Genomic DNA, 14,901 nt, shown 5'->3' on the forward strand with positions numbered 1-14,901 from the left:
TTTAGAGGAACGCAATGAAGGTCCAAAAGTGCAATTAGAGTCGAAATAAAGAGGACAGGATAGGCATCACAGACTGTTGCTGCTGTTGTAAAAACGAGCTGGGTCTGAACAGCCCAAGACCTGCCTAGGAGGTGCAGGGACTCCGGAATGAACTAGAGCCGACCCCAGACCCACTTCTCCTACTTTCCAGGGATCTCATCAACCTCCTTCAAAAACTGTGAAGGAGGGAGGGGCTGGAGAGGTGACTCTGCGGTTAAGACGATGTACTGCTCTTCCGGAGGACCAGAATTGAGTTCCCACTGCCTATAGCCGGGGGCTCATCGAGACCTGTAACTCCAGATACAGGGGCTCTGACGCCATCCTCTGGCGTCCACAGACACCCACACTCAAGAGCGCACACCCTCCTCTCCACACACAAGATACACATAAACACACCATTTTAAAATAATAGAAACAGGGACTGAAGAGAGGGCTCCTAAGTTAAGACTACTCGATGTTCTTACAGAGGACCTAGGTTTAGTTCCCAGCATCCGCATGGAGGCGCTAGTTCTCGGGTATCTGAGGTCCACTTCTGACCTCCTATGGCATCAGCCAAGTACACACATTGAACATGCATTCATGAAGATCAAATACTTATGCACATAGAACAAAAATAATTTTGTAAAAAAGTAATAATAAATCTTGAAAAAAATTGTGATGACCATAAGAATGTAATAGTTACAACTGGGATGTGGTAAAGATGATTTATTATTGTATTATAGAAGTTTTTAAATACTATTTAGAATTTTCCATGTTAAAAATAATATTTTTAATTTTTAAAATGTTTTCCAAATATAGATTCGTTTAGACTAAATTGGAGGAAGAGTAGACGAAAGCATTAGAGGTTATGAAAGCAATCTCTGAGCAAGACCGTCTGAGATGATTTCTAAATTACATGCCAAGGCCTACAGGATTTTCTTCTAACGGCCCAGATCTCATCCCTTCTCTCTCTTCCCTGCCTCACAGAGGCAATTACACTAACAGCCCAGGGTTGCAGAGCCTTGGCCATGTGCTAAGAGCTCCACTGTTTGCCCATGTCTCAGCCCTTCTCTCTCTTCCCAGGCTCACAGAGGCAATTATACTAACAGCCAAGGGGTGCAGAGTTCAGCCATGTGCTAAACCTAAACTCTGCTGTACGCCTGCTACAAGAATTAACTCATTCAGTTCTAACGGTCTCACTTTGCAGATAAGGAGGTTAAGCCCAAGGGCACACAACTAACAGGCAACAAGACAACCAGACATTCTGGTTTCAGAAGTCGGTTTTGTGCGCGCTCTATGTGGCAACATACTGCAGCGGCCATTATGAGAAATTAATGTAAGAATCTATCCTTGACATTAGGGGATGGTGAAGAGACTGTGGGTAGTTGAGAATTCACCAACAATATCTTTGGGGGAGAAACTCAGATTTGTATGTCATTGCTCGTAGATGGAACCAGGAAAATAAGAACTAAACATACCAAGTAGAAGTGAACGAGCATGCTACAGAGGCTGGAGAGATAGCTCAGTCATTAAAAGCACTGTCTACCCTTATAGAGGACCAACGTTTGGCTTCCAGCACCCATATGTTGACTCACAATCACCTGAACCCCAGTTCCAGGGGATCTGTCCCCTCTTTCTATCTCTAAGGGCAGCAGGTACGCATATAGTGCGTACACATGCAGGCAGGCAAAACACTTATACACATAAAATAAACTAAATCCTTTTTGAAATGTTAAAGCACATAATATAATGAGAGAATAGTTCCAAAATTGTGCTAAGATATTCTAAATAGGCCAATTGTTAAAACATGATAGTACATAAAAGAGAGGCTAATAAATACACTCAAATCAGCTCAAGTATAAAATAAATCATAAGCACTTTCATGAGGAATCTGTTAAACATTAAGAAAAAATTTAAAGGGGGAACCTGTGAGACAGCTCAGTGGATAAAGAACTTTGCTGCCAAGCACGACAGCCCATTGGATCCCAGAGCCCACAGGGTGAGAAAGAGAGAATTGGTTCTTTCGAATTGCCCTTTTATAGACACATAACACTGTAGCATGCTCCAACTCCTTACAAAATAAATAATCAAACGTTAAAAAAAGTTAGAGACAATACAATACAAAAAGTTTCTTTAACATATAACAAGTTTCTCAAGCCATATAAAGATGACCATTAGTCACAGAAACATGGGCAAAGAAATGAAATACCCAGAAGTAAATTGACCAAAACACTGGGCTGGCAAAATGGCTCGGTGGAAAAAGATGCTTGCTGCCAGGCCTGACAAACTGAGTTTGCTCCCCGAGGACCTACCTGGCAAAGAAAAGAACCAACTTCTGCAAATTGCTCAGCGACCTCCATTTGGACACTGTGGAACCACAATTCGCATATATGAAAAATAAATAAATAAATAAATAAATGTATTTTTCAAAATAGACCAAGACATGGAGAGAACAGGAAAACAAGGAGAGGGAAGGGGAGGAAATTACATATTCTTAAACGCTATGAAGGACGAAACCTCATTCATGAAAAAATACGAAAGCTAAAATGACATATTTCTCAAAATTCCTGGAGTACAAAGAAGTTGACCATCTACTTCCTCTGGTAGAGTGTGGAACCGTTGGGAGTGTGCCGATGAGTAAGATGTCTGCCCTGAGCTGGAGAGATGGCTTGGGAGTGAAGAGCACTGGCTGCTCTTCCGGAGGTCCCTATACCCTCTTCTGGAACAAAGGCATACACGTAGATAGAGCACTTATACTTAAATAAATAGTAAAAGATATGTCTGTCCTGGATGTTTTACAGTCTCTGTGAAAATCACATGCACACTGATGCTTTTACCTAAAACTTCTTATGGAGTCTATCCAACAGACTCATGTATATTGAGCCACTCTATCCACTAAAATCTCTTCTTTCCTTTTTTTTTGGGGGGGGGGGTGGTTTCAAGTGTAGCCCCGGCTGTCCTGAACTCACTCTATAAACCAGGCTGGTCTCAAACACAAGAGATCTGCCTGTCTCTGCCTCCAGAGTGCTGAGATTAAAGGCATGCACCACCATAGCCCGGCTTAAAATGGTTTTCTTAAGCACATAGAAGACTTCAAGGTACTGGTCATAAACTATTCTTCACCTACAAAACAGAATTATTTATAGTCGATACAAAAAGTGAGCTAGTTCTCAGCTGGTAGGATGATCCCATGTATGAAGACAATTGCTACCAAGCCTGACGAACTGACTTGGATCTTTGGGACCCCTAGGGTGGAAGGAGAGAACTGACTCCCACAAGTTGTAGTGTGACCTCCACATGCTAAATAAACACACACACACAAAATAAATAGATAAATAAAGTGAAGATGCAAAATAAATAAACAAAAATGTTAAATGAGACAGCTCTCCATATTTTGTGTTAGATATTATAAATATTATGCCAAAAGCAGTACAACTTATGTGTAGCATATGTACTGGGTGCCTACACTCACACACACAGCAGTCAATACAAATTGCTGTAGATGGGAGATCATCAGCTCAGTATGTAAAAAATGCAAATTCCTGCGTTTCCCACTTACAGCCTGCATTTCTCCCGTTTTCCCTCCACACCCTTCTTCCTGGAACTTGTTCCTTCATATGATGAAGTAACCAGTCCTTCTCTGTCCCAACTGGCGCTCCCAAATAACCACACGAGACTATTAATTATGAATTCTTGGTCTTAGCTTGGACTTGTTCCTAACTAGTTCTTATCACTTAAATTAACCCATATCTTTTAATCTTTGTTCTTTTCAGCCACTTGGTTACTTCACTCTGTACTGCGTAGCCTGCTTCCTGTGCCTGCCGGCTACTTCACCTTTGTTCCCTGAGCCTCTCTGTCCCCAGAAGTCCTGCTTAACCTCTTCTTAACTAGCTATTGGCCATTCAGCTCTTTCCTAAACCTCACAGTGACATAACTCCACACGGTGTAAAGGAATATTCCGAAACATGGTGGCCATAACAGTTAAGTAGATACATCCACAGACAACTGCTAGGAAGGAAAGGATGCTATTGCGCCAATTCCACTCTTGGAGTGAGGAGCTCTTGCCAGTGGCCCTCTAGTGGACATCCCCTTAAGGACCGTTGTGCCTGCTCAGTCTTAAATTCACCGCAAGCGTAGGCAGCTTACCAAATGCACCAGACCGGTAGGTTTCGACCTGGTGTAGGTTTTGTTTTTTATTTGTTTTGCTTGCTTTTGTCCTTTCTAGAGAATAGTCAGCAACAACTGGAGATTCCCTCAGTTGTCACATCTTAAGGAGTGTACTTGGCATCTGCTGAGCCGGCCCTACATCCAAAATCCCTCACTGCCATAGACTGGTGAGCAACTCCTGCTGGGACATCATCCACTGTGACCAGGAATACCTCGATTGGGATGAGGTCAGTTTTCTACTCGCATATTTTCATGTATGTTTCCCTCTCTAACTTCCAGACCTGTGTCCCCATCTGAGGCTGGGTTAAGGGTGCTGTGAGAGGACCACATGGGTTGTAGGGCCCTGTCTTCCCTGTTCCTCAAGGCCAAAACACAGGATGCAAGAAATGTTTACACTAACCAGCTTAGCTTCCCCTGCTCGATTCTGCCAGCCGGAGGGAATTAGTTCAGAGCCTTGTTTCTGTCATTGCTATGATAATTTCACCTGCTAAGGAAGGTCCTCACAGGCGCCCTAAATCTCCTCCCATCTGTCTGTCAGGGTTCCCAGCTCGATACCCCCTACATGGAAGCTCCGGCCACTGGCACCAGGCGGCCAACACTATGATCTCACTCCCAGGTGGGAGGGGGCTCTCGTCCTTTTGCCCCCAAGTATATAAACCCGGCATGTGCTGAATAAAGTTGACATTTACCCTTTGGGCAAATGATCCTGGTCTCTGTGTGTGTCTGTTTTCAACTCCTAAGATATTGATCCAGTCTCGCGGCTCGATATGGGAGGCACGCCCCATATCGGAGAGTAGTATTTCACAGATTTGAGCGGGACAATGGGTAGAATAAGAGGGGAGGAGACCCTCGAAAGATGAGAATTGCGGTTACTTGGGAAAAAACTGGGTTTATTGTTACAAATATGGAGACAAGAACCTAAAAAGAAATCCTGAAATCTACTGGATTTACTAGATGTGAAGGAGAGAGCCCGCACCTGGTAGGATTCCAAGAGAAAGCAGACTGTGTTTTTTTTTTTTTAAAAATGGGCTACTCAATGTTGGTTGGAGATGCTTCTTATTGCAATGGGTAACAGTTAACATTCAAAGTGCTGAGAATAGGGTTGTAAGCACTCAGCAGTAGAAGGGTCATCTTGTATTTCACCCCCACCTCACCATAGCTCGTGGGATATCAACAGAAGGGAGCCAGTAGATGTGGACAAGTGCTATGAAGAAGTGTTAGCCTCTGGACAGGGCATGGCTATCACATGCTTGGCCTCACATCAGCTATGGCTACCTGCCCAAGATTAAACCAGTTAAAAATTCCAGCATAGAGGATAGAGGGGCTCCCAAGGTCCCATCCCTAACCAAGGAGTTCTTGAGAGTTGGTGACTGTTGAGAGAGGGAGAATTACTTTTGTTTGGAGAGATTTCGAAGCCCTGTCCCCAGGTCATCTGGTCTACCTAGGAATTTCCAGCGAGATCTTGTTTCAACGACGACAACAACAAACCCAAACAATAGAAAAGATAGGTTGTTCTTCCTGTTTTGACTAGCTGTGGATTTCTGCCATAGGCTCCTCTGCTGTAATAGCAAGCTTCTGATGTGGGATGGCCTTCTGTATGTGTTGCTTTTATTGGTTGATGAATAAACGCTGTTTCAACCAATGGACAGGCAACAAATAGCTGGGTGGGAAGTCCAAACAAAAGTTCAGTGAGAGAGAAGAGGGAGTCAGGGAGACACCATGTAGACATCGGGGAAGCAAGATGTGAAGTAATAAGTCATGAGCCTCATGGTAAAATATAAACTAATAGAAACAGGTTGATTTATAGTAGAGCTAGCCAGTAAGATGCCTGAACCAGGCAGAACTGTAACTGGCATTACATCTCTGAGTGGTTACTTGGGAGCAGGTGGGCAGAGAGAAGCTGGTCCACTGGGGCCGGACGAGATGGAGAAAAGTCTCCTCTACAAGCTGCTTTGGTGAGGGAATATTGCATTTAAAATGTTATCGACATTTTTTTTTTAACATGAATTGTGGTATCACATAGATTTTCTATGGTTTCCATGGTTTCTTGTTCGTAATCCCCTCTTCAAGACAGGTTATAAAAATTAGAATTCTTGTTCTCCAAAGAGGTCATGGAAACTGTTACCTTGTGCCAAGTGTGATGGCACATGCCTTTAATCCTAGAACTTGGAAGGTGGAGCAGGCAGACATCTGTGAGTTCAAGGCCACCCTGGTCTAGGGACAGCAGGGCTGTGTAAAAAGATTCTGTCTCAACAACCCCCTGCTCTGAAGCGAGCAACAATAAAACTATAGCCTTCCCTCCTGCACTAAAATTGGCCAAGAAGAAATTCCATGCCATGTTTTCTAAAATTTCTTTCTAAGCTTATTTCCTTAAAATTATGTATATGAATGTTTTGCCTGCATTTTTATATGTGCACTACATACGTGCTGGTGCCCATGGAATTCAGAAGAGGGAGTGATAGATAGTTGTGAGATACCATGTGGATGCTGTGAACCAAACTGGGGTCCTCTATAAGAAGGACAAGTACTCTTAATTGCTGAGCTGTCTCCAGTTCTCAAATGACACATATATCTTTTGAGACAGACATAAATACAACACAAGTATAATAGGTGACAGTTAATAAGAATGTTCATGTGGGAATGTTCTCAAGACTGGGAGAGATGTGTTCGATGCAAAACACCTGCCTGCATTAAGAACAAGACACTGAGAGAAAGCCACGTGAGAGGTGAGTTGTAACTTGTGTATATTTGTGCATTGCCTTTATGATAACAAGCAAACCCAAAGGATGTGGCGTGGGGCATCTTCAGGGTGTGTTTTCAAAGTCCATGTAAGAAGTGGAATCAATAACTCAGTAATACTAATTATAATAATTATAGTGATGATGATAATGATCATGCTTGGTGGTGGTGGTAGTGAGAAGGAGGAGGAAGACCAGTGAGGTTGTGAGGTATTTGGTATTCTGGTTTTTTTTTTTTTTTTTGAGACAGTGCTTCACTGTGTAATCCCAGCTGTCTCAAAACTCACTCTGTAGACCAGGCTAGCTTTGAACTCAGAAATCTGCCTGCCTCTGCCTCCCAAGTGCTGGAATCGAAGGTGTGTACCACCACTGCCTGGCTCTTGTGTTCTTTTTTGGGGTGGGTGTGTGGAGGGCAGACATGGATGCCTGGGAAATGAGTGGGATTGAGGTACATGATGTGTAATTCCCAAAAATCAATGAAAAATTATGTTCTTTATTTCTTTATAGATAAATTAATAGTAAATATTCAGATTCTAGATTCTGGGCATAGAAATTGAATCTGATGTTGGGTGGTGGTGGTGCACACCTTTAATCCCAGCACTCAGGAGGCAGAAGCAGGCAAACCTCTGAGTTCAAGTCCAGCCTGGCCCACAGAGTGAGTTCCAATACAGCAAGTGCTATACAGTGTAACCCTGTCTCAAACAAACAAACAAAAACTAAAATAGAATCCGTTCTTAGGGAAGATGTCACATGTGCTTTGTAGCTTGGAGACCATTCTAGATCCTCCCCTGTACCCTTAAGCTATAGAACCCATTCTTATGGGAGAGGTCTCATATACTTTGCAAAAGATTTCGATGTAGTCATACCTTAAGCATTATTGTGATAATTGTCACCAGGAAAATTCCCAAAGTTGAACTGTACTTAAATATGTCAAAAATAAACTACCCAGTATCAGACTCTAGAAGTTTGAACCAGCACTGGCTACTGATTGATTCCTATTGGACCAGACTTCCTTCTTGCCTCATGTGGATCATTACTCTGCAGCCCAATTTTGCAGAGACCCCCACAGAAAATCTTCTGGCTCTTATTTCGAAGGGCAAACTTCAGCAAAGAAGAGAATAGTTATGTACAAAAAGTGACTCAGGAAAGCTGCAGCCAAAGAAATCAGTTCAATGAAAGAAAAACAAGATTCTACCAAATCAACGTGGGCCAAAGAGATTGAGTTTTGAGCTTTGAGACTCAAATGATGCTTTCAGGTAATGTTTCTAGTAAGTGTGAGTAAGACTAATTGCAAAGTCTGTGGTAGAACTCTTGCTTTACATGTATGAAGCTCTGGGCTTTTTCTGCAGCCCTAGGAGTGGGGGCACAGATTGAAACAAGGGATGGGTGAAGGGTGAATGAAATCCCAAGCATGGACTCCTCAACCACGACAAAAATAATCTGTGTAATGAACCTGGTACAGATATGTTAAGAGTCGCGGAAGGGACGACATAGACAGGGCGTGGCCAGGGTTGTGGAAAGTGGTCAGTGGGCTCTTTGTTACCCATCTCCTGGAGGTAATACATGAGTCCAGTGCAATGAGTGATCCTGGAGAGGTTTCAGTCAAACTCTAAGAATGACCAAAGTTAAATTCTCACATATCCGGTAGAATTAGAGAGTGGACAGGACTCAAAAGTACATTGAGATTCCGAACATCTTTTGTACATTTGTATCTGAGCCCTGAGGCTCAAATCCTCTGTGTTCACGTTATCAATAACAGAAAAAGAGCCAAGGTCACTTCTGAGTCTCAGATGCATCACGGGGGCTGTAATGGCAGGCTCTTTTAAATCACAAACCTTAGAGGCATGATGGGAGAATCTTATTCTTGCAGAACAAAGAAGACAAATATCTGTATTAGAGCCTCCCCCTTCCACAGCTGGGGCCAATCCGGATCACTTGAATGGTTGGGTACCAGTCTTTGCCACGTGTTTTCTTGCTGTTGTGAGTCCCTGATGCCATCCTATACCATTCTGGCAACTCAGCTACTTTCTATAGCTGCTGTTCCTGCTGCCGTGCAGGGAACTGGCTTCTGTCCATTGTCTTTCTTAGCTCTGGCCATTCAGAGTTTCTGACTACTCTCGACTTTCATTGTCCCGTAGCTTCTGATCGCTGCCTTTTCTCTGGCATCGCTTTCTGAACTCCACTCAGCAAACGGCTGGCTTTCTTTGTGTGTGACCTGCTCAGCTTTGTCAGAGAGAACACTGCTGTGTTTGCTTCACTTTGGCCACGTCTGGTAAGCAGAGTCATTACCCCAGATCATACACTTGTCCCCAAACTACACTGTGGCTAGGGTGGGGCTTTCAAGTTTTCTGAGACCATCTCATAAAGGGCTGTTTTTCTTGTAAACTCTATGGACGTGCCAGTGATAATTACAAAACCGACAGCTTCTACAGAGCGGTAGCCATGGGCCAGAACTGTTTCAAGTACTTTAGCATTAGTCTCTTCAAACTTCTAAATGACACTTCCATTTCAAAGACAAGAAGGGTAAACTGGCTAGCATGAAGCAGTGTTTCCAGGATTACGTACAACCCCCGTAGTTTTATTAATCTAGTTTTTAACCTCTGTATCTCTGATGCAAATGAACTTCTAGAAACTTCTGTTGGAGCTTTTGCTTGTGGCAGAGAATGGTAGTAGAAGAACACCAATGACTCTGATTCTTTGTTGACTGTGTCCACTTGTAACTGGGAAGTGTTTCTCCAGCTGGGTACCCTTGCAAGGAGAGTGGGGTAGATAGGCCTGTTGCTATTGTTACCCTTGACAGCATAGCTCAGAGGGTAAATGAGTATTAGTTGAATACTTACTGTAAGTCAGAGTAAGTGCTTGGTTCTTTTACTGAATTTTCTCCCTATAAGGTCAGCATTATTGTTTTCAGTTTTCCATTTTTTTTTTATTCTGATACTGAGAACAAAGTTCAGGTATGCTAGGCGAACAACTATTTTTTCGTTTTTATTTATTTTTTTCTTTTAAAGACAAAAGTTGAGAGCTGAGAGACTCATCATTGGTGTCTCTTAGGATCTAAGTAGGAGGAATATTGGTTCTAATCCGTGGGGACAAGGCTGGTATGCTTCACCTGCGAGCCAAAGGTGTGATTCACTTATGTTCTGTTCTCACACAGAAACCTTGGCGTCCATCAGATTTAAGATTGCAACCTCTAGCCAGGTCCCTGAACTCTAGAGGCAGAGGCAGGCAGAGCTTTGTGAATTTGAGGTCAGCCTGGTGTACAGAGTGAGTTTGAGGACAGCCAGGGCAACACGGAGAACCCCTGTCTTGGGGGGGATAAAAAAGATTGCAGCTGCATAAAATTCAAGAAGCATTCAGCCTGCTTCTCTGAATGGCTACTCTGAAGACCTGCCCAGGAGATTGCTCAAGCAGGAACATCTATCTGTGTTCAGGAAGGAAAAACATTAATTCTTAAAAATTTATCATTGTTTATTGAGATACAGTCTCTCCATTATGCAGCCCTGGAACTCACTGTAGACCAATCTGACCTTGAACTCACAGAGTCGTCCCCCCCCCCCAGTCCCCACCCCCTGTCTCTGCTTTCTAAGTGCTGGGCTTAAAAGTGAGCATCACCATGCCTGGCACAATATTTAAAGCACTGAGATTTAAAGATTGCTATAGCAGTTAGGATAAACCAATAAATGTAAGATGAAAACCCTTCCTTCTTGAATAACATAATAATTTGTTGACAAATAGAGTTGTTCTAATTATGTAAATGTTATAGGCACTGAAATGCCTTCAACAACTTTGACCAAAACGCTGGGAAAGAAATACTGCAAACGCGCACAGGTCTCCACTAAAGATGACTAGATTGCACCGGTAATGGGCTCTTCTGTTCCACGTGTGCAGGTGCATGAGTGTGTTGTATGCTGGAAAACATGTTAGAGAATCTTTCCTCAGATCTCCCAGTACCTTGTCTGAGCAGTAAGGATTCTCCCCTGGGAGGTGAGGACAACTTCCACATTTGCTGCGTCCAGACTCGGACAGATCTACATAGCGCATCTTCCAGGGCTGTAGACTGAATTGTGTTGCAGCCAAAATTCATGCGCTGAATTCTTCATCTCCAGCACCTCACAATATGGCTGCATTTAAATACGTGGCCGTCAAAGAAGTAAGGGAAGGTAAGACAAGGCCCTAGAAACAGGCCTTTGTCTCATATGCCAGGTGCCCTTATAAAGAGATTCAAATGTAGACAGGGCAGACTGAGGAATGATTACAGAAGGATCCAGTAGGAAGGTAGTTATCTACCAGCCGAAAAGGGAAGGCCTCAGGAGAAACCAAACCTGCCAACACCATAATTGTGGATTCCTAGCATCTAAGTCTATGAGAAATAAGCTTGTGTTGTTTAAGTACTTCAGTCGGTAGTGTTTTGTTAGCAAACTAATACACACTAAAACACACTCAGTCCTCCTGAGTCAACACAGCTGTAACTGGCGTAGCACAGACAGTAGGGTTTTGGTATCTTAACCACTCTCAAAACTGGAAACACAGACATTCTGTTGTGTTAATTCCACAGGCAAGTGGTCTCTGCTTGTCTCCCGGGAATCCATTTTCAGTGGACGCTGCTGCTTGATTTTCTGAGCTGAGACAGATATTGACCTCCTCAGTTAAGCCGGGAGTCTCCCCACTGAGTCCGTTGACTCTTTCAGTCCGTGCCTGCTGCTGACAGTGTTAACAGGAAGGTTCTGCTAATAAGCCATAGATTCATCAAACACCTCCTTCTTGAGAGAAATAGGAGACAGCGATTTGATTCTCAATATTTTCATTTCCTGTCATACCAGACTGTCAAGAGCATGTCACTATTCTGTTCAGGGACATCCCTCTTTATTTCCTTGCAAGTAGCGTGAAAGCCTTAGGAAGGCTGTTTCATTAATATTGGACCTTCCAGAGTGTTGCAAAAGCATTTTATCATTTTGTCCTATTTAGTTGATAGGAATAAAGGATCAAGTACTTATAAATAATGCCAATAGCTTAAATAAAAAATGATGCTAGGACTTAGAATCCAGTTCTGTTCGCCTTTATAAAAAAAATCAAAACATAGAATCGACAATAATGAATACAGAGTCACTTGGGAATTCCTGGAGATGCATTACTGATATTCTTGTTACAAAGACTATTATTGAAAAGGAACTTGGCTAAACGTAGCAAGTGTTTTAATGAGAAATACGATTTTACTGTAAGATGGAGAAGGAGCTGGAATTGAATTATTCATTGTGATGCTGATGAGGCTGCGTAAAACAAAGCCGAGTAGATGGCTTGTGCAGTCCAAGGCTGCACGTTGCTGGCTTTTGAATCACGGAGAGCATCTGATTAGATGGCAGAGCAGAGCCACCAAGGCCGTTCTCACAAGAGCAGCTGAACCCACAGCTGGCCCAAGTCCTGTCGCCACAAAGCCGTCCTGACCTTGGTAGCACGCTTGACCTCTCCTTCCAGCTCTCTTTGCCAGCCCCCCATGGGTTTCAACTCTTGCACTGTTTTGAGACATGCCCAGAATAAAGCTGAAATAGAATCCTGTCATAAATCAAGGCCTATGAATGCCTACTCTAAAACTCCTAATTTACATGCTACGAGGTGTGTGTTCTTTGGAAAGATGTAAAGCTATGCAAATACTTCCCAGAAAGTGACGGTAAAGAGGACCACTTGGCTAAGAAAAGAAGCCACAGAACTCAGCAAGCACCGCACTGCCACAGTGTCGGGCTGTGACTGCGGAGTCTGCGGGGAGCTGATGAATGTCTATGCCAATAGATGCTTGTCTTTTATTCTAAATGGACACAATATTGTGTAGTTATCTATTCTGTATACCTGGAAGACATAACAAACCCTTGATGCAGTTTGTAGCCCTGTTGGAAGTATGAAAGGGCATAGTGTTTCCTCTCTCCTTTTTCCTGGGCCTCTCTTTGCTAAAAGACTGCTGTGAATATACATAATTGTAAAAGGCCATTTCCTCACGTGTAAATGCTTTCATTCTGGGTAATGAGGTCCACCTCCTAACAGTACCTCCTCCTCTACCTTGTAGTTGTCTTTCAGATTTAAAATGAGAAAGTTTGAATTTTGCAATGTGTGTGACAAATAGTCTACAATTTCTGCATACTTGCCTAACTTCAGTGACTCAGACTGTCTCATCTTTATCACAGGTTCTCAAGACAGAAAACCGGAGCAGGGCTGAGTTCATGCCTCTGCTACAGATGCACTTGAAAGATTACTTTTAGTTCAACTTGTCTGCAATCAATCTTAGAATCGTGTTGTAATACATTGTAGACTGTGTCAGTGGAGAGGAAGCAAACCCTTGGGGCCTCTTGCTAACCTCACAGGGGGCCAGATGATGCTACTTGTCATTTTAATTTGCTTAATGGTATTGAGGGAAACCAGATGCGAACACATATTTCCAATTAAACTTTGAAGTGCTTGGCTGATATCTTCAGCATTGCATTTCGGATAACAGAGTTGCATAGAACACAAAATTTGAGCCAGTTAATTTTAAGGCTGAATTGTAGAACAAAACCTATTTTTTTTTTTTGAGAAAAGTACAGGCAAATGTTTATTGTGCTTATTTGACTTGTGAGTTCAGGATTCTGTTTTAGACATTTATATATATATATATATATATATATATATATATATATATATATATATATATATTTAAGACAGGGTTTCTCTTTATAACAGCTCTGGCTGTCCTGAACCTAGCTCCTGTAGACCAGACTGACCTCGAACTCACAGAAATCCACCCACCTCTGCCTCCCAAGTGCTGGATTAGAGGTGTGCACCCCCACTGTCCTGCTTGGGTTATATCGTCATGAGTTGATGACCAAAGGTATCCCATAGGCCCCTGAAATATTACAGGCTAATGCCAATGCTATCCTCTAAACCTGACAGTAAGACCCTATTACTGAAGACACCTTTGTACAGATGGCAATAGAGCAACAGGCTTGTGACGTGATGGGAGCAGGTGCTGTCATAGTATCCAGGTAACCAAAGGCCCCTTTAAAATGCCAAATTGAGATAAAAATCAAGAGTACAAGTCGGTTACAGCAAACTGTACCCACATCACTCAGTTATGGAGACATTAAGACATGATTCACATCCCTTTAACTCAATCTGCATAGCCCCGTGGTCTTCCTGCAAAATACGTATCAAAAAATATGACCTCTTCTGAAAAAAATGGTTGGCCGAGTTTGTTATATTTTTGTTCTACTTTTAGAGTTTCCTCTCTGACTTATTCATTAAGTCTGTCCACTTCATTTTGTTCTTTGTCAATGTGTTCAATTGCTTCTTGCTGTTTATTTTTCTTTTTTTGGCATTCCAGTAGAGGCTGACATGTCCTCTAAATTTTGGGAAGGGAGCCAATTGGGGTTTTTTGGGCTGAGGCAGGAGTGCACACTGCTGTTTTGGGGCCATGGCATGAGGAAAGTGACTAGAAGCCAGAGGCCAGATGCACACAGCAGGAAGAAATTTGCAGAAACACATCACTTTTTAATTCTTAAGATTTTTAATTTTTGTTCATCCCCAAGATCTCAGTATTAATAGCAATATCAATATTAATGTCAAGGGGCTAGAGAGGTGGCTCAGGAGTTAAAAGCACTTGCTACTCTTGCAGAGGACCAGGATTCAATTCTCAGCACCCACATGGTAGTTGTGATGATTTGAAAGAAAATGGTCCCCCCCTCCCCAAGTGAATGACACTATCTGGAGGTGTGATCTTGTTGGAAGTGTGTCTTGGTGGGGGGTGGGCTTTGAGGGCTCCTATGCTCAAGGTATGCCTAGCTCAGTTCACTTCCTGTTGCCTATAGATCAACATGTAGGACTCTCAGCTCCTTCTCCAGCACCATGTCTGCCTGCATGCCACCATGTCATGAAAACAGTGGACTAAACCATTAAAATTGCAAGCCCCCCACCCCCAATTAAATGTTTTCTTTTATAAAAGTTGCTGTGGTCAGGT

The sequence above is a fragment of the Myodes glareolus genome, chromosome 17, assembly GCF_982192425.1.
Source record: "Myodes glareolus chromosome 17, mMyoGla1.1, whole genome shotgun sequence".
NCBI lineage: Eukaryota > Metazoa > Chordata > Mammalia > Rodentia > Cricetidae > Myodes > Myodes glareolus.